This window comes from Pholcus phalangioides, unplaced genomic scaffold (assembly GCF_987345545.1).
Source record: "Pholcus phalangioides strain wild (caught in Gottingen) unplaced genomic scaffold, Ppha-v1.0 ptg000009l_1, whole genome shotgun sequence".
NCBI classification, from domain to species: domain Eukaryota; kingdom Metazoa; phylum Arthropoda; class Arachnida; order Araneae; family Pholcidae; genus Pholcus; species Pholcus phalangioides.
In genome coordinates, this window is record NW_028301602.1 from 44,010,031 (window position 1) to 44,031,670 (window position 21,640).

Here is a 21,640-nt window from a genome sequence, read left to right on the forward strand (position 1 = left end):
CAGCCAGTTCTGTGCAGCCATTTCGTCAACTCACTAGGTAATAAATTTCCCATGGCGATATACCCGAGTTGTGCCACGACCACCTAAATTACACATCTAGGTGGTCGTGGTTGTGCTCGGTTTGAAAGAAAAGAAAGAAAGCCATATCTGTGTGTCTGTCACCGGTTTCTTCAGATCAGTTAACTACGCCTGAGAGTATATTTAGCCTTTTCTTATTCGTGTGGTGAAACTGCAGCTGAAGCCTAAACTGCAGAAAAATTCATTAATTTATGAATTATTTTTCGAGCAAAATGTTCTTGAGATGAGGTGTTGCCTGTATTCATAAGATGGGCATCGGTGTTACTGAGAATAGGATTTTCGTCTTGGGAGCTCAAGTGCTTTTTTTTAACGCATGAACGGATGCTTTTCAATTCGATGATCGTCTCGTCTCTTTTCTTTTTCTTATTTATACTTCCCAGTGCATTTCTTAAAAAGCTTCAATCGAGAATTAAAAAAAAGACAAAAAGACTCCACAGCTTTCTGAAGTGTTTTTGGCCCCTTTTTTTGCTTTTCTCTCACGAGGCAGTTTTATTTTTCTTTTCCAATATTCTTCCATCTCTTTTCTTGTGAAACTGTTTACTAGCATCCAAGAGTCTGGGTCTCCGATGGAGTTCAGTTCCCGGACAATGGCAACACTTGAAGACTGCCAGAGGGTAGATGAGGATGGGTTTGTATGGAGCTGCAAGAAAAGAAATAGTATATATATATATATATAATTTTTTTTTAAAGAGAGTTTTCAACCCAAAAGACCGACCACTCGTGAACACGCTCTCGTTTTCAAGTGCCTATCCAAATTGTTTACATCACTTTTAGGAAAGGCACTGCTGTAGTTGCGTCTATTCGAAACCAGCGTTGCGTTCACTTTTGCTGCCTTTCATTTTATAAATTGCTTTTATGCCCGCGAATATTACCTAAATTTTTATCTATTAATTCCGGTGAAACTCCAACTATTGCTTTCTACTAGGGCTGGGAGTCAATTAAAATTCTTAACTGTTTAATCAAATGTTTTAATCGATTAATTGACTGATTAATCTAATTTTAATAGAATATTTTTCGTAGCTATACAATATTAATTGATGCTATAAAAATATGATACATTCATTTTCCGCCAGATATGCACAGATAAAAGAATAGATTGAGAAACTGAAGCTGCCCTCTGGCATCCAGATAGGCATCCAGATGCCAAAAATTTGATCACAAGATATTGATTCAAATATTCACTCAAACATGGCCACTTATCCAAAATAATACGTATAGGACGTGCGATCGGTTCTGTCAGAGAAATCGAGTTAATTTACAATTTTTTAATAAAAATTTTAATCGAATTAATCGAGTCGATTAACTCAACTAAACTTTTTAACTGCGATCAAAAATTTATCGATTAACTGACCTGATCAATCGATTAATTAGACCAGCCCTATTTTCAACGTTAATTTTTATTGCTACTTTACTGTACATGTACCTCGTAAACATTTCTCTGGGGAATTTCTAATGAATTGGTGCATGACAGAAAAGGATTGTATGAATGGATATGCTTGGCTCTAACGTGCTTATGTTGTCAGAGTTGTGTTTGTTTCGTTTTATACTAATATTGCCATCTATCGTGTTTTTATGTGGAAATAGGAAATATCTGGATTTTATGTCATGCAAGTAACGTTTTGAAGGTCTGCCTACTTTCTGCGGAAATGCTTTTTCAAATGGAAGACCGGCTCGAATTCACACTCCGAAGTTGGAAAACCGCATAAAACCAACTTCAGTCGACCATCACTGTGCCGCCAGCGGGGTTCGAAATCGAATTGTCGCCAAAATTTTTAATTGCTAATTCCACAAACACCCTTCTAGCTACAATCGGTCAAATTTGCCGAAAACGTGTCCAGTTTTCGAAAAAGCTTACAATAAACCATATTGGTTTTCTTGTTCAGGAGAAATTTAGTCTTTTATTTGCAATGTATCATTGAAATCCGCGTTTGTCGAAGTAGATATTCGACGAAAATTCGGAATTGGTGGTAACAGATTTTGGCAATAATTTGATTTTGCACAGAAATTCCTATAAGGTGATACTATCTAGAGTATATCCGTATTTAATGGCGAGTTACAAGCGCTGAAAGATCGGTAAAGTGAAAAATCGGATTGTCGCCAAAACCTGCTAAAACAACTTCGACGAACGCGGATTTCAGTGATGTATTGCAAATAAACTCTTTCGCATGGACGGAGATGCATCAAAGGTGGAGCCTACAATTCATATATGCGTATATATGAATTGCCATCATTAGCATCATCAGCATGATGCTCCCCCCCCCCCCGCTATTGAATCCAGAAATTTCAATGCAATTTTGGTGTGACCTTATAGAAGTTTTCTGCGCTTTCCCCAAATATGTGCTTAGTTTGCGTGTAGGTCTCTCTCAGAAACTTCACAAATCCGGATTTTTTCAGACATCGCGCATTTCCCCCCCCCCCCCAATCGATTATCCACCATAACTCGAAAACAGTTTGAGATAAGACAGGGTTGGTAGGCTGTTTCATGATCCACTTGAACTCGTATATCCCCCCCCCCCCCTCGTTTGGCAGAATAGGTCGGATTCATCCTGTGTTTCAGAAGTGAAGTGAGTGAAGCGTGATACTCGAATATTTGTACCGTTTGTAGGCCTGTTGCTCTCTGTAGACTTTCTAACGGGAAGATTGGCTTGCATTCTCGCCTCGAAGCGTTTCAAATCTACAGATTGAATACGTACGGATATTTTGCATTCAAGGCAAGGATAAAGCGAAAGAAGTAGACACTTTCAGTTTCTCTAAAATTATTCGCGATTACTTCGAAATGTCCTAGAAATATTTTTTTTCTTTCGTTTAATAAATAAATGTAGGTGACTTGCCCCAAGTTCCAAACTGTGAACTCACTTTATTATGTGTTTGCTTGTCTTCATATCAATGACCTAGTTCAAAATGGCAACTCAAGAAATTGCATTTTTGAATTATGCAAGAACAGCGAAAACAACAACAACTCACAACTCTGCTTATACGCTCCCCCAAATATAATTAAATCTTAGTTGATTCCCATTCAGTTCCATACAAAGTGAATCTTCAAGATGTAGATATCTCTTGTCTTTTTGAACTGCGCCGTTGATGTAAAATATTAATTTCCGCCAGTTTTATTTTGCCAAAAGAATGTGATAGAATTTACTTCTACCGAAGCTATTTCATGCACACATTTCAATTACAGAATTTCTTGCGACACAAAAACCAGAAAACTGCCCGTAACTAACTGCCTTAGCCATATTAACGCGTGGGCATATCTCAGGTGTGGCGGGTTCAGGTATATAGAAGGCCTCGTGTTAGTCTGACCGTCAAACGAAAGATACCAAGCCACATCGCCATATGGCACTATCGGCTCATTGTCCTCACGGACTGGATATACCTGTGGCAATTTATTTATAAAAACAAACATTACAAAGTACATTATAACCATAATGTATTTTGAATAATACATATGATTATTAAAGTATAAAATCAGTATTTAAGTATGAAATCATAATCTAAGTATAAAATCAAGAATTTTAGTCCAAACAAAACACCGAACCCAATGCCGGTCTCCCACTGTATAGCAGGTTACTCGTAGCCGCTGTGTGGTCGTGTGGTCATAGTGACTCGCATCGTGAGGGACCGAGTCCTAACCCCACCGGTAACACAGTTGATGGAGTTGGTTTTCTGTGGTTCCCAACTTCGAGGCGCGAATTCAAGCCGATTTCCCCGTTAAAAAGTCTCGCCACAGAGAGCAACAGACCGACAACGGTCATCATTACACTTTACTCATAGATTGAAAAATAGATGGTAGTTCTAAAAAATTCATGCACAAAAGTAGATACGCTACTCACTCATTGTTAGGTACACACTCTTCCTCGGCACATCTCATTCGGTTCCTGTTCAATTTGAAAGAAAAGGTTACAGCCGTTTAAGTGGAAAGGGTTGGAAACCGCCTCTATTTGAAGCTCTTGAACGATGCAAAGCGGGGCGTTGGTCTGTCCTAGAGCCCTAGGCAGGCATAGAGGACGTTAATCTATCTGTATCTGCGGGGCGTTGGAAGATTTTATAACCTGAGCGTGTGCGTCTTGATCTTCAAAGAGGAAATTTTGATTTTTTGAATCGATTCAGTGCTCAGACCCATGTTATAAATTTCTGTGGGTGCGTGAGAGCCCTGCCCCCGACACCACTGCTTGGAACACACACATAATGATTTTCCTTGAATATACTTCCTTGATCACAAATTCATCTAGTTCGATCACCATTACCATCATTACGTATTGACTTGATAGAAAACATCAAAGCTTTAGTCAAGAAAAACAAAATTTGTCGATTTTTAGATTAGCTTATTACGATTTCTCTCACGAAATCCATAATCAAGGGATTCGCTTTCAAAATAGAAATTCTTAATTATGACGGGAAGGATATACATGCTACTCACACACACAATCTAATCGTGCTATATTCATTCCCATGTAAATATGAAGAAAATAAGAAGTAGGCCTAAATTTTTTTATACCACCAACGTTACCTTTTTTTCCAAACATGAACATACCTTAAAATTCGAAAATCTGGACGCTCAAAAAGTCTTGATATTGTACACACATATACGAAACCCCACGGGACCAATAACAGTGATCCATTATTTTTTCCGACTCCCGTTGTAGCTTTGTTGTTGAAAATTTTAAAATTTGTATTAATAGAACTTGGCATAGTCAAGCTGTCATGAAGTTGTGTACAGGGCCGCAAACGGTGGGGGTGGGGGGGGGGGGACAGGTGCATCTAGTGCCCCAAACGCTGCACCAGAAGGGGCGCTGAAATCGTCTTTTAACTGCTTCTTCAATATTAAACGGGCCAAAAGGACGTGTTGTCCGAGGTGGCAAAGCATCTAGTGTGTGTACAGTAGGACGGACTTCAGGCTCTAGAAACTACAACTAAATACATTGAACACCAAAAAGAAGTTACAGGAACCGACATAATGATACTGCAAAAATGGCGAGACTTGGCAGTGAAGAAACGGCACTCGTCAGTAAAGCAGACTACCATAAAAAATTTCTTAAATCATCACAGGACTGAACTTCTTAAGTACGGTATTTAACTCATGGCCCCCCATATCCTGGAGCGGGGCCCTTACGTAGGGATCTTTTGCGGGACTTTTCACGGGCCCCTTCTGTAGTTAATTTATAGCGTGAAAAAGCAAAAAATGATGAGAACTGCCCTGGGCCCCAGGGTTAGAGCCCTGTCAGACCCCCCCCCCCCCACTTGTGGGGGCTATGATTTAACTTCAGAATATTCTGTAATTGTTAAGTTTATTTTTTCAGTAACATTTTTTTCTGTTGCAAAACATGCTTATTGGGTTAGTAATGTGTAAAATTATAACATATTTTGACATGTAATAGGCTTTTTCTTAACTGCTCCCTAATATCCGACGTTCTGCCTTCCCGTTTATTTCGGATAAACGGGACTCTACTGTATTATCAACTGCTCAAAACATTTTCCTGTTTCTCTCTCGTGGGGCTTCTGGAACCAAACAAATTTGAACGTTAATATCTTCAATTTCTAATTAAGAATTATTCTTCGTTCTAATTTTGAAGAAATGAAGCCCCACGGCAACCAATAATTTAAAACGGCAACGGAACCCCAGTTCCAACACACCTCACTGTTGTGTTTTGCAACGGGGAAAAATAATTGGCGAGATTTAATTTTTCCATCTAAAACTATAGTTTTATAATAATTCCAATTTGAAGATCCCGGACGACCGGTTTCGTTTTCATGCTTAGGTGACCATTTTTGTTCGTTCACGACCGCGTACTTAGATGTCCCTTATCTAAGTTGAAGAGCCTTGAGGGTATTTTCGTTCTAATTTGAAAATCCTGGAGAGTATTCATTCGTATTTGCGTGCATAGACGGCCACTTTTGTTCCCTGGCCTGGAAAACCACGTTCGTTGTCGTTTGAAGAGCCCGAGCGACAACTTTCGTTCCGATTTCTACAAGTATTCGGCTTGCATTTCAGTGCGCACATGGTTGGCGCAAGTCTAACCGCGGTTACGTGTTTACTGCCGTAGCGTCGACGACTTCAAATCGCTTAGCGCAATTTCACGAGCTTTCTTCACTCCTTTTTATTGACATTATCCCCCCCCCCTAACTAGTCTGTACCATTTGAAGTTCGTATCATTCATTCTAATGTTCTCTTGGTACTTGGCGTAGTTAAGATATGGTGTGTATTATAAGCATGGCCCCCACATCCTGAAGCAGGGCCCCCAGGCTGGAATCTTTTACGGGCCCCCCGGACCAGACTTTCACGGGCCCCTTTATGATAAATTTATAGCGTGAAAAAACAAAAAATGATGAAAATCATCCTGGGCCCCAGGGCTGCAGCCTTGTCAGCCCACCCCTTGTGGGGGCCGTGATTATCTCAGATGCTAAAAAAAAAACCGATTCTCGTGGAAACAAAACTTTTGAGTTATATATTTTAAAGGAACGAAGTCCCACGGTAACCAATAATTTGCGGAAAACTGGGACTCCAGTTCTATTTGACACTGCTGCCTTTACCATGCCATGTTTACGGAACGATAATTCCAAGAACCTGGACAGCGCATCCGTTTCATTCTGAATACAGACTTTCGCATCAGGCTGATGAACCTAAACCAGCGTTTCTCAGCCACGTCCTGCCTGTGAGCGATTCATTGTTCCATTTTTCGAGTGTATAACCGGGCCTTTCACTCACAAAAGGAAATAAACTGGACCGCTTTCTTCCATAGGTTGAGAACCACTGGCCTGGACAACCATTTCGTTCGCGGGCCTGGAAAGACAATTTCGTTCTCGTATGAATAGCCTAAACAGCCATTTTCGTTACGATTCTTAGAAGTGCCGGGCTTGCACTTCAGCAGTCACATTTTTAGCGAAGGTCATTTACTGCATTAACATCGAATTTACACTCGCTTAGTGCATTTTCATGCGCTCTCTTCACTGTTTTATTCACATGCTAACCCCATAACTAGCGTCGAAGTTCGTCTTATCATCCATTCTAATTCTCTGCCTCTCTTCCACCATCCCCATTCTCCTTAGTTGCCGAGAAGTCAACTTCAGATCGATCTTCATTTTGTTACGGATTCCGGTCCTTCACTTGTGACACTTTGTTCCCATGTCCCGTTTCTGTGTTACTAGTGTTCTTCGCTTTGCGCAATTTCGCCTGACGCGCGCGCGATTATTTTTCAGAAATAATTAGTCGCGTAAAAGTGAAACATTCTGTACGCGGATTTGTTTAAGCAAAATAAAAAAATACGCAAATATCTTAAAATTTTGAAGAAACGAAGCTCCACGGTAACCAATAATTTGCAAAAAAAAACAAAAAAAAAACCAGTTCTGAGTGACACTATTACCTGTTGCGAAAATAATATGGCCGGGATTGATTTCTCCTTGTTGCGTTTCATTTTTGGAACGTTTCTAGTCTGGACGGCCGCCTTCGTTTTCGTGCCTAGTGATCATTTTTATTCTCAATCGTGTGCTTCGACTTCTGCTCGAGCCAGAACGGCACTTTCGTTCCAGATTGAAGACCTTGGACGGCCACTTCCGAACCAGGTTGAAGACCTTGGATGGCCACTACCGTTGTTATTTGCATGCCTGGACAGCCGTCCATAATACCGCTTTTGTTCCCTGACCTGGAAATGCACTTTCGTTGTCGTTTGAAGAGCCTGAACGGCACACACGACTTTCGTTCAGATTCCTACAAATGTTGGGCTTGCAGTTCGGTACGCACATTGTTAGCGCAAGTCTAACCGCGACTACTTGCTTACTACCGTAGCATCGATGACTTCAAACCGCTTAGCGTAATTTCACGAGCTCTATTCACTCCTTTTTATAGACATTAGCCCCCATAACTGGCTTCGAAGTTCGTATATATTCTAATGTTCTCTTGGAACTTGGCTTATAGTCAAGCGGACAATATGGATGTGTATATTATCAGTTAAACAAAATATTTGATTCTCAAAACGGGAAAATATATTTTAAAATTTCAAAGAAACGAAGCCCACGGTAACCAATAATTTGCGTTAAAAACAGAACTCCAGTTCTAAGTGACATACACGCAGCTAATTTGCGTTTATCGGGAAGTACAGAAGGGTTTAATTTCTCCACGAAACGTTAATTCAAAGACCCTGGACAGCTCATTTGATCTAGTATTTTGAAGATCGCGGACAGCCACTTTCGTACCAGGTGAAAGACCTTTGACGATAATCTCGTACCAGGTTGAGGAACCCGAACGACCACTTTCGTTCTCGGGCCTGGAAAGCCACTCTCGTTACGATTCTAAGAAGTGTTGGGCTCGCACTTCAGCGCGCACACTGTTAGTGAAAATCTAACAACGGCTACTGTCTTAGTATCGACTATTTAAAATAACTTAGAGCAATTTCATGGTCTCTCTCCACTTCGTTGACGTGCCGCCCCCGCAACTAGCTTCGAAGTTCGTATTATCATCCATTCCAATTCTCTGTCTCTATATCCTCTGTCCCCCCCCCCCCCCATTCCCCTCCTTAGTTGTCGTGAAGCCAACTTCAGATCGATCTTAATTTTTGATACGAATTCCGATCCTACACTTACGAGGCATTTTGTTCTCATGTCCCGTTTCTGTGTTTCGGTATTCTTCGCTTTACGCGATTATTTTGCAAAACTAATTAATCATGTGAAGTGAGGGGCATCTGTATGCGAATTTGGCGTTCAAGGACGGGGATGATCTTGTATTAGTAGGTACAGTATTTGGTCTGAGCTGGATTGATATAAGATCTAGGTTCAGTCATCGCTGTGTCAATCGCACTAAAAATTCATTCCAATCTTTTACATTTTCTCTGCGTTTAACAAGAGTTTCAATTTTTTTGAAGTGAAACTTCTTTAGCGAGACATAGCAGTAAAATTCTGTGAGGAAAAGAACTCCGTCACAAAAAAAACTAAACGCTTTCCTTTTCCTCAAAACTGGTTGAGTATAATAACAGGTGTATGATTAAGTTCCGAGAAGCAGATGGATTGGTAGGGATTTTAAGCGGGACCTGGCCGTGTAAGGTAAAGGAAATAAAGTTGGTTTAATAGAGGAGAGGGTGTATTTAGTAATAGAGCTCTGCTTACGCTAGCCCAGAATTGTTTGTGAAAGTGCACATTTCTCAAATTCAAGTATAATCTCTGGCTAATTACTGAATTGGTAGCTATTTTCGATTTATAACCAATAACTGATCAAAAAAGTAGTCGTATGACATCTACCATTTTTTTGAAGACTGGTCAGATGCTGCCAGTTACTGCTAGATTTAAAAAAAAATCGGTTAATGCGACGCTCATCCAATGATAATTCACCCCAGGTCGGTACCACTTCTAGTATTTTTGTGAATATTCTTTTTTTGCCATGAGGGTGGAAGCGTTTTCTATGTTAAATAGGAGTAGGAATTATATAGCTAATGGCGGCAATATAATGAAATTAGACGTCAACGAGTAGCGCATCTGTTCCCACGTTTACAGGAACTGTGAACAAAAATCTAAACAGAAAAGTAATGGAGAACGGAGATTAATTTAAGAAGTTATCCCAGAACTGTTGATAATTTTGACTTTGAAAGTGATAATACGGTTCGGTGTTTAATGCAAATATAACGGAATTTTTAGAGCTGCTTTTCCCAACTTCCCACCGTTTTCCGAATTCGAATATCTCTGCGAACGTTGCATTTAGAAACATGGAATTTTTTTTCCTTGTCATCAGGGCAAGAACTTTCTAACTGGGTTTTGGGGCGTACGGGGACCGTATAAAAAAGTTATTTTTTTTTGTTTTAATAACTATACAACCCCTTGCAACATAAATGACATATCTGAGAACTACACGTTATTTGGTAACTTTTTCTAATTGAAAGTATACCTCTAGAAACAACGGTTCGCCAGTGAAATGCCATATCCCCTGTTTGCTATGCACCCTGTATATTGTGTAGTATAAAAACTCTCTCAAGAAAATACAAGGTCCATCCTTAGATAACCGGACTGGTTGGAACTTATCCTCCTTTTCTGATGAAATTGTTCTAACTTGTTTTCTTTGGACATACGTATATTCGTACTTACTCTTACCTTTCTAATTCTCGATTCACGGGCTCGATTCATTAGATTAGGACTACCACGATCAACGTCCTCTTAACAAGGGACCTCGAACATCCGGGACTCGAATTATCGAGACTGTACTGTACTTAGCTGGAAAAAAAAAAACAGCTTGTCGAGATGGGTCGCGTACAAATAAACTCAGCTAGAGTCCCGTCATCAGGGGCGGATCTTGGCTCGTGCGACCCATGTGGCCACCGAGTCGAGTTCAAAAGGTGATAATAAGCGTTGTCCCAAAAAAAATAGGTCTTTGGATGACAGAAATTTTTTCTCGAGCCGTCCCCTGCCTGTTTTAAAACACTGTGTGTCAAATTTCACTAATTTCGAAAACCAAACAGACTCGGGAATCGTGAAGCTGATCATTTTGTTAATTTTGGAGCCTGGCAAAAAAAAAAAAAAATAAGGTTAAGAACTCCTGCCCTGAAGAAAGGACACCCTATCCCCATTTTTTAGGAAAGGGAGGGATGTTGACGGTTTCAACAAACTAAAGATGTGTCACCACAGAAATGCATACTTCATTGGCATTATAACTTACTTCCCTGTCTGTGTTATGAGCGCGTAAATAAGAATCTTAAACGGACAGAATCTCGTAAACGTAATAATAGAGGGGATTTTCCGATACGCTTTTGTAACCGGGGGGGGGGGGAGATGGCGTTGAAAAGTTGGTAGGCATATTGCTTTGAGGTGGTCTTTGGGGTGGGTTCTCTCGAACAATGTCATGGGATTTCGAGAATGGGCTGATCTCTGTGGGAGTGCGCATATCAAAATGCATTGTGAGTGTGTGAAATCTCACTGGCGCCGTTAGAATATGCATTTGTAACGTTCTCTTCGTCTCTCACACGTCTCTAATCCTATTTTTTTCTTCTCACCACGATTTATTTTTCTTCTTACTTTCTAGAACGAATAGAATTCGTTGAAATATAACGTTGAATAACGTTGGAACGGAAGTTTGCGATTGTTGCCAATCTCTATAATACATACACACACACAATATATTTTTAAGGGACGAGTCATTTTCGTGTATGAAATGCGATGCTAAACTGATCAAATGCCTGTGCGGAAAATTCATCGCCAACTGTTCACCGCCACGCAATTTACCAAAAGGAAAATTCATCTCCAAACAATTCATTCCCAAAGAGACATAGTGAGTGAATGAATGATTATTTGAATCATAATTGATTAATCATAATTAATGAATGAGCAGGTGAGTAAATGAATAAGTAATTGAGCAAATGAGGGGGGGGGTTGTCACTGAGCAGGAGAGTAAATGAGTGAGTGAGTGAGCAAGAGAGCAAATGAAGTGAGAAAGTGAGCAGAGTGAGTGAGTCGAGTAAATGAGCAGATTAGAAAATGAGCGAGTAAATGAACAGGTGAGCAAATGAGTGAGAGAGTGAGCAGATTAGAAAATGAGCGAGTAAATGAACAGGTGAGCAAATGAGTGAGGGAGTGAGCAGATTAGAAAATGAGCGAGTAAATGAACAGGTGAACAAATGAGTGAGAGAGTGAGCGAGTGAGTCGAGTAAATGAGCAGTAGAGCGAGTTAGTCGAGTAAATGAGCAGGTGAGCTAGTGAGTAGGCCCTTTAACTAGGCTGGGGCAACCGGGGGCACTGCCCCAGGGCCCCGAGTACTGTGGGGCCCCCAAAAAATTTACACGTATTCTCCATAATAATAACCCTCGCAAGAGGGGCCCCAAGAAAAAAGTCTGCCTCGAAACCCCGAGAAGACAGGTTGCGGCCCTGCGAGTGAGTTAGAGACTTGTTGAGTGAGTGATCATCGGTCGCGACCCGTCGTCGGTTATTTTCAATTTAAAAATTCTTATTAAAAACTTCTAGTCAACAAAAAATGTGCTGTTTTCGAGAAATGAGTTAAAACAGTCTAATAATAATGGACCATTAAGGTCTAATAATGGACTTACAACATTACATTCAAAATTAGAGCACTTTTGTCTCTCCAAACGGTCAACTATCGCAGATGAGAGCTAATTGCACCGGAGTTCCTTCAAGCGTTCTGGTTCGCGGACCGAAATTCCGACCAATCCATCCATATATTGCCTCTACTTTATTTTATGTTTGTTAAATATTATACCATCTCAAAATTGGTTTTTATTTCTGTCTTGGCCGTCAGCAGTTCTGTGAATTGCATTTATTAATTTTTTTGCCAGTCCGCAAATTGTTTCTCGCATTTATTAATTTTGCTAATCCGCAAATAACTATTAATACCAGCGCTTCTCAACCTTTTCTTACCCAAGGACCTGTAAAATGTATGAAATATTTCGATGGAATACAATGAGTGGAGTGACCATATAACCCGTATGTTACATTTCACGGGACATTCCTTTTTTTTTCAGTCGGACCGACTTTTTCACACAATTTTGTCCCGTTCATCAATTTTTATTCGTCATACTGTATTCACCAAAATTTTAAATAAAGATAATTTTCATAACTTATAAACTATGTTATGATAATAAATTGACTAGAAATCTGTCCATCTCACATCATGTTTTTTTCAGGGAATTCCAGGATTTCACTTCACCGTGTTTTCCGGTAGCCCTTCTTTTAAATCCTTGGTGATTTTTTTAGCAAATTATAGCAACAATTGATGATTTTTCCGGCTTATGGCTGCGATTTTGGTGAAAATTGGCGCTGTCCCATATTTTGCGGAATACAAGATGCCAAATTTCTATATTTTTCCTCAATGAAATGAGATCACGTGGTTTTAGCATTTTTTCCGTGAGATACATTTTTACTTGAAGCGATTTGCAGTAGCCCTTAATTTCATTAGTTTCAGCTAAAATTAGCAATGTTATTAAAATTGCATCTTTCAACGACAAATAGCGATATTCCGTATAAGATCACAGTTTTCCGGTTCTTTTCTCGGTGAAATATGGTTTCCCAAAGTTATACATGAGAAACTAATTTTTGTAGATTTTTTTTTTAAATTGAACTGAGAGAGAGAAAGAGAGAGAGAAACGTGTGTTACTAATATCAGTTTTACAATTGAATAACATTTCAATCAATTAGAATTGATTTATCAAGTCCTCCTGGGAACTATTTGTGCCATCGTCACAGACCAGGTCTTGTCCGCGGACCATGGGTTGAGGAAATGCTGATTTATACTATTTATCGGTTTTTGCCTGCCAAAACAAATTATTTCTCCCATTTGTTAATTTTTTGCTATTTGCTATATAGTTCGTAACTAATTTTTTCTATTTATTTATTGCCGGTTGCAAATTATTTATTATCTATTTTTTTGTGCGTCAGGAAATTATTTCCTCTATTGTTCATTTTTTTCCCGGTTATACACTAAGGGCCGTTCAAATATTACGTCAGCTAATTTTTGACATTTTTGACCCCCCTCCCCACTGTCAGCAAAATTTAGTCATCTCTGGCCTCCACCTCCTAACACATATTGGTGGGATCAGAGACGTACTCGAGAGGGGGATTTTTTAATGTAAAAAATATTTTTTAAAAAAAGAATTAAAATTTCAAAAGAAAATATTTTTATATATGTTAATATAATAAATTTCCGTTAATTTCAATGCTATTTAAACACTAGGTTAACCCCGGGCGGGTCATTTTGACTCATTTCGAACTCCATGAGTGAAATACAGAAACAGTTTAGATTTTTTTTTTTCTGCCAATTGTACTGACTTTTATTCATTGCACGAGATGAGTACACATCGAAATTGAATCTGGAATGAATAAAAGTCAGTACAAATGGCAGGAAAAAAATCTAAACGGTTTCTATAATTTCATTCATGAAGTGGGTCAAAAGGACCCGCCCGGTAAACCTAGTGTTTTAAAGGCTAAAAACGCAAAATTCCTTTTTTAAGACATTCATTGCGACCCACCATTTAGTCATATAAGCCATATATGGCAAACAATTGCCCCGCGGACCAACTGGGAGGTTATCTGATGCGACCTGCCCCCTCAAACCGATTTTGTAAAAATGAACTAAGTGGCACATTTACAGATTGCTTAGGTGACCCATGGCACAATTTCAGAGAATTTAAGCGACCCGTGGCACATTTTCAGATTACTCGAGTAGGCCCGTGGCACATTTTCAGATTATTCGAGTAGGCCCGTGGCACATTCACAGATCACTTAAGTGACCCGCGACACAGTTCCAGAACATTTAAGCGATCCGCGGCACATTTAGAGATCCATTGAGTGACACGCGGCACAGTTTTTTAGAGCACTTAAGCGGCCCCCAGTGCGGCTCTACATCACTCAAGTTACCCGCGGCACATTCCCAGATTGCGTAAGTGATCCGCGGCATAATTACGGATCACTTGAGTGATGCGTGGCACAGTTCCAGACCAATTAAGCGGCCCAGACACATTTCCAGATCATTTGGATTCGTGGAACATTTAGAGATCACTATAGTGGCTCTGTAGGGGACTTATCAATAAGGGGAATGTTAGTTCAGGTGCCCACACACTAGCGAGAGGTTCTCATTGTTTTTTGGCGCACCCCCTATCGATGCTGACGTAATACTTGAATGACCCCCCTAACTCCTCAGCGAAGGAACTCCTTGCGGTCATCTCTGCTGTACCTTCGCCTCAGGAAAGATTCTGACGATGACTAATCGGGTATCTAACTCAAGACATCACTGAATATCCTCCGGTACAGTAGGCGAGTATCGTATCGACCCTCAGGGCTACCAAAACCAATCGTATAGGTCAGTCATTCTCCTCCGTATGAGGTGGTCTACAAAATTGCGTAACAACTCTGACAACAAATCCAAAAAATTGATGAGTTACGACCGAGGGTAATAAAAAACGGGTCGGTACTAAAAGAACCTGCCTACATACGTACGCATAGTCCGCGGATATAACAATGCATTTATATCGATCCCATAGATTTGGCTCCATCTACATACATCGGAAGTGGGTCGGGACCCGCCTCCGCCGAGATCTTTTTTTTCTCTTGAATAATATCACTTTCAGCCTAAGCCGATTGGAAATAAGGGTGTCTATAGAATTTTCCTGTGTCTGTGTGTTATATTGCAGGTTTCTTTTTTTTTCGGCTTAAAAACTTTCATTCATATATATATATATTTTTGTTGTTGTTCACCTGTTCGGGGAGGGTGAATAAAAGGTGAATTTGGCGCCAAACCTGACTGGCGCCAGCGGGAGCAACCCACGACTTTAACTTTTGACCTCTCTGTCAGACGAGGTGGGGTTTGGTTGTACGTACGCATGTAGTAATACGCCGTGTATGTACTACAATCTTCTTAGGAACCATCACCACCACCATCATCATCATCATCATCAGCATCCAAACACACTCAACCCCCCCCCCCCTTCCCCATTTTTTATTTTTTACGAAAAATTTTTTCATACATAACGTCGTCTCTCTCCCACGGGTTTGAACATGATTCTATTTTGTGTGTGTGACATTATCAGGTTGAATAAATTGTGCGTAAGGACTGTGATACCGATCTCAGTTTTTGAATACCGTCAAATTCGTTTATGACGACACCTCGGCTTTAACGCCAATAATTTGTGCTCCAGGCTGATACCCATAGATCCGGGGGTCCTTGAGGTTCTTGACCTTTTTTTTATGGTTCTTAACCACGATCAACTTCGCGACCCATCGTCGGTCTGTTTTTTAACTCAAAAATTCTTATTAATATTTCTGATCAACGAAATGTTCAGTTTTCTAAATCAGTGAAACCAATCCTTGACATTTCAACAGGTGGGACAACAGGTCAGGCACATCTACAGATCGTTTAAGCGACCCGCGGCACAGTTCTAGATCACCTTAGTCGCCTTCGGCACATTAACAGATCACTTAAGTGACCACGTTTACGGATGACTTTAGCAATCCGCGGCACAGATCCGTATCACTTAAGTGGCCCCCGTGCTTTCTAAAAAGCAGTGATTCCAAAACCTTTTACATCCGCTCTCCCTTGCCCAATTCATGGTTTATCTGCGGCTCCCAGAATAGTTTGGTGGACATTTTGCCACATAAAAGAATCACTTCAAGGCATAAAATAGGCATGCAAATCCATATCTCCAGCGGACAAAGGTTAGTGATTCCTAGGAGCCGCGACGCACACTTTGTGGAAACACTGTGTTATAAAGAGTCCATTCGGGTATTGCGTCAGCAGATTATTAGTCATTTCTGACCCCCCACCTCTTGTCGGCAAAATTTCGTCAGCTCTGGCCCCACCACCGCATATTGCGTTGAGAGGAGTACGCAGAGTGGGGGGGGGGGAGGCTGAAGGTGCTTGTGTCCTCCCTCCATGACGATCAATAATTTATTTTTGATGTAAAAAATATTTCTCAAAAAAAATATATTAAAATATCGAATGAGTAGAATACCTGGTTGTAAGTATATTCGTACGACCCATCTCGAAAGCCCCTACGATCCAAGTTTAGATCGCGACCCATAGGTTAAGAACCCCTGCCCTATGGCACCATATACTTCACGCAGCCAGTGTCGTCTTAACGAGCCATTCAAGTATTACGTTAACAGATTTTTAGCCATTTTTGACCCCCCCCCCCCCGTCAGCAAAATTTCGTCAGCAGCTTAGAATATTTCATATCATCAAAAAGGGGTGGTTGATGACGTAAACAACCTTCAAACCTTCCCCCCCCCCCAACCTTGTCATTATTCGCAAATAATGGGTCACTGCCCGGTGCCTCAAGAGAAGAGGGCCTCACAAAAATGAGATTAGGCTGAAATTTTCTAGAATTTACCTGGTAGGGCTTCAGAAACCACTAGGCCCGGAACCCCCATGATGCTCCAAGACGGCCCTGCATGCAGCGCCCTTCTTTGATCCTGCGTTCATTGAAGATTCGTGCGATAGATACAATTCCCATGTTGCAATGATACTTTTTCTTTGGGTGAAAGGAAAATAAGATGGCGTGAGAGACGAGACATGCTGATGCCGAAAACAAAACCGTAAATAACTTGTTTATTAGGCCAATGCTCACTGAGAACGTTTCCTTTTCATAGAAGAGCGTTATGATAGGATATAAATAAATAAATAAATACTCTTCTTTTATTATTATTATATCAGTTTTCTTAAAAGAGTTGTTCAGACGAAGCAGGAATGACACGAAACAAAAAAAATATCAAAGTGTTATGTAATAAATGAACAACAATATGTCGTTTTGGTATGCGACAAATATTCTGGATTGACCTCTATAACTCTGCTCTGCATCCAAGAATTCGATCGTCCTGTTTGATTTCTCCCCCCAACGTAAAATACAAACTCCGTTATAACGACATCGAAGATTCTGCGAAATTTTGTCGTTACAACCGGGGTTGTCGTTTTCAAGACTCTCTTGACGGAAAAAAAAATTTTAATCTGATGCAAATGAAATGATGCTGTGTATGGAGTTGCTTTTTTCATCGTGAGTAGTTTGACCATATTATGTCGGGAAAAATACGGGAAATTTGAGAATTTTCGGTGGAAGTTACAAATAAATGACTCTTGACGAGAAATAGATTGAATTATTGATAATATTCATTAATGAAATTGAATGCATATTGCACATCGAATTGTATAATTGAATTAAATATGTAAAAATTCAAGGATATGTGCCGTTATTTCCGTTAAACGAGTCTCTAGGATCTGTGGCAAGATTGTGGTGTACATCAGTGTTCTTCAACCTTTTTACAGATGTGAATCGGTGAAAACAGTTGAAAAATTTAGCGAAGACCGGCGAAAATAAAAGAAATTATTCGCGGACCGGCAAGAAGTGAATATGAAAACAGACATAATTCGTGGATCAACAAAAAATAAAGAAAAGGAATATTTTGAGGACCGGCAAAAGTAGGGGAGACAGGGGTATCGGTTGTCCCCGAGTGGCATGGTGGTAAGATGTTCGTCTACCATCGTGAAGGTTGTTGTCAGGGTCCCGGGTTCGAACCCAAGGGAGGATATAGATAAGAAATTTTCCCTAGCTAACTCGAGGCGACCACCGATAGACAGCGCCTTCACTTGCAACCCATCTCACTAATGGCAGTAAATTGCAATATAGCGATATGGCCAGAGTTGGTGTTTGGTTCAGTAGTAGGGGTACCGGGTATAATGTAATAGCGGTCACTAGTATTTCTCCAATTATGCAATGCCGTAGAGTAGGACCGGTAATGATGAAAGTTCTTTTGTAAAACCATTTATATAGTGTAATCCCGGTCTAGCCCTGACAAGTGCTACAGTCTAACACCCCGGAACTACTGACGCAATTATCGCCATCGTGTTAGAACAGTCGGCCCCCCGCTTAATCGGATATCAATGATTCCAGCACACAATATCCGATTACGCGGGCAACAATTCAATTGCCATTTTAGAACGTCAGTATTGTTTGCATATTGAAAACTGATGAAGGATCAATATTAATATAATTATTATATTTAATTACAAATGATCACACAGAGTCACTAAGATTTTCACTTTTCATTAGTAAAGTTAGCGCCCTCTACTGGCTCAACAGAGAACAGAAATAAAATAATTAAATGCACGTATGACTTGACGGCAACTTGCACGGCAACTTGAATACCTATAGAGGCCCGTACCAAAGCCTCCTAGAAGTAGTACCTAGGAGGCTTTGACAGTACCTACTCTCAAATGTATTTATCTCAACCAACAAACATATTTTCCAGTAATTCCAAATGTTTCATATGTGTATAGTGGTTGGTGTGTGTGTGTGTATTAACAGTTGACGTGTGAAGCGTAATATTCGATCAAGCGGGGAAAAAAGTCCTTGAAATTATCATATTAAGCGAGGAACTTTAACATTATGTATTTTATGCATTTTGTATTTCATCCACTTAAGCGGGTTATCCATTTATTCGTTATCCGATTAAGAGGAGGGGAGCCGACTGTATTTGTTCGGCTGCTGCACCGGAATGCACTACTTGACGTCGTAGGTTGTAAGAGTTCATGTTTTTGATTCGCCATATATAACTTCTATCTTACATGACTCTACAATAATATCTGCCCTATTCAATGACGCTATTCATTCAGCAGTTGATTAAGCCATTCTTTTACTTTTCTGTTTTGTGGCACGTCGTGGTCATGGGATAATGGCAGTCAGTTTGTTTACTGTGAAGAGTTCGCAATAGATGGGGAGATTGGTTGCCATCACACACTCCCTATTTGAATACAGGTCCTCCCTGAGTAATACAGATCAACTCTGATTTTTCATTAAATTGTTTTGTGAAAAAATAACAACTTTGAATATAAATCCAATTGGGTTGTTTGCAAAACGCAGCTGTGCCTCATTAATTATCATGGGCTTCAGTCAAATGGCTGAAGTTGGTTTTCTGGTTTTCCCAACTTCCAGGCGCAAATGCGGGCCGATCTCCCCGTTAAAAAGTCTCCTCACAGAAAACAGCAGGCCTACAACAATGTAATTATTCAATTATTACTTCACTCGTAGTTAGAAAAAACTGATGGCAGAGAGAGAGTTTTTTACACACACATATAGCCGCTGTGGTGGTTATAGTGACGGACTCGCATCGCTAGGATCCGGGGTTCGAACCCCGCCGTCGCCACAGTGGTGGTCGGCTGAAGTTGGTTTACTGTGATTCCTAACTTTGAGGAGCAAATGCGAGCCGATCTCCCCATTAAAAAGTCTCGCCACAGAGCCCAACAGGCCTACAACGATAAATTATTCAATCGTTACACTTCACTCATAGTTTGAGAAACTGGTGGCAGATGACAGCACTACACGTAACAAGTATAACACAGAAACACACTTAACGTCAGGTGTCACTACACGTACACGCACATTCCAACATGTACCAATTCGTTAGAGGTTCTGCAGAGGAATCTGGATGAGGTGCATGTGTGGTTCAGCAGTAGTGGCACTACACATAACAAGCAATGCACAGAAACAAACTTCACATCATGTACCAATTCGTTAGAAGTTTCGCAGAGGAATGTGGACGAGGTGCATGTGTGTGGTTCAATAGTAGTAGTCAAACGCAAGGAAAAAAATAGGCAGAAAATAGATGCGAGAAATACTAGTTAGCAGACCTGCTCGCGGACTAAGACAGAATACAAGAAGCCGTTATATATACAGGGTGAACGGCATTTTACTGGCGAGCCGTTGATCCTAGTTCTGATCACCTATACAGGGTGATTCACAAAATCATCGCCAAATTGAAAGGCAAGGGATACAATAACCATCCAAAATCACGTAGGAACATAACTGCGCAAATGGCATCCGGAGCCGCTACAGGGAGTTGTTGCGTCACACACGTTTAAAGCAATCCCGAACTCAGCAAACATCAAGTCGCAATTCTGACAACACGAATACGTTACGGGCCACACACACGTATTCCGACGTGTACCGATTCGTTAAAAAATTCAGCAGAGGAATGTGTACGAGGTGCATGTACGGTTAAGTGGTAGTAGCAAGCATGCAGTCCATGAGGAATTTCGGACGAATCGGTGCATGTCAGAATGTGTGTTCTGAGTGTGTGGGAGTTATACATTTCAGCCACCTCGTTGGGCATTTTGCCTGTTGTGGCGTTGTATTTGTATTTATGTTAGAACTGTGACTTTAAGTTCGCTGAGTTCGGGATTGCTTTAAAAGTGTGTGACGCAACAATTCCCTGTAGCGGCACAGGATGGCATTTGCGCACCTTCCAGTTTGGCGGTTTTTTTCTGAATCACCCTGCACATAGGGACGGTACTGTCTCATACACACGATGTAAGATTTGAATAAATCAAAAATGATGTAGCGGATATACGTATGAATTGGTCGAAAAATGTTTCTTTGACCGGCAGTAAATTCTCACGGACCGGCACCGGTCCGCGGACTAGCGGTTGAAGAACACTAGTTGCCTGTGATATCAGTACTACTTCATGTAACAGTTGTTCAAGCTCAGTGTGTACGCACTATAAATTTCGCGCCATTTCCATACATTTTCCTGTTGTCTTTTTAATGGCATCAGTGCGAGTAAAGACGATCATAAAATTCTAAATTCGAGGGAGGAGAAGTGAAAGGAAAAGGGAGCCGCTAATTGGCTCGCTATCGAAACAGACATCCAATCCTAAGTATGTTAACAATAATAATAACAACAACAACAACAACAAAAAACTACTACTACTACTACTGCTATTTTTACGTTATATACACACATTATATTTATTAAAATGGTATTTTTTTGTACGCGTTCGCCCACCGATTTTAGTGGAGGTAGTTGGTACATGGGCGGCTGAATTGATAAAATAACGACCGGAGAAGGAGGAGTGCAAGGAAGTGGGATAGACGTTTTTTGGCCCACTCAAAACACATCTTGTTATTATGGCCCGATGTTGCTCATGTGCGTGTATTTGTGTGGGAAACTCTCTCTCTCTCTCTCTCTCTCTCTTCCTAACTAACGTTAGTTACCTCTACGGAGACATACACACATTAATACTTTTATTTGTTTCTCATGCGAAAGTATAAGAAAATAAATAAAAAGTGTGTGGCATCGTCTCATTTTTTTACTTATAACA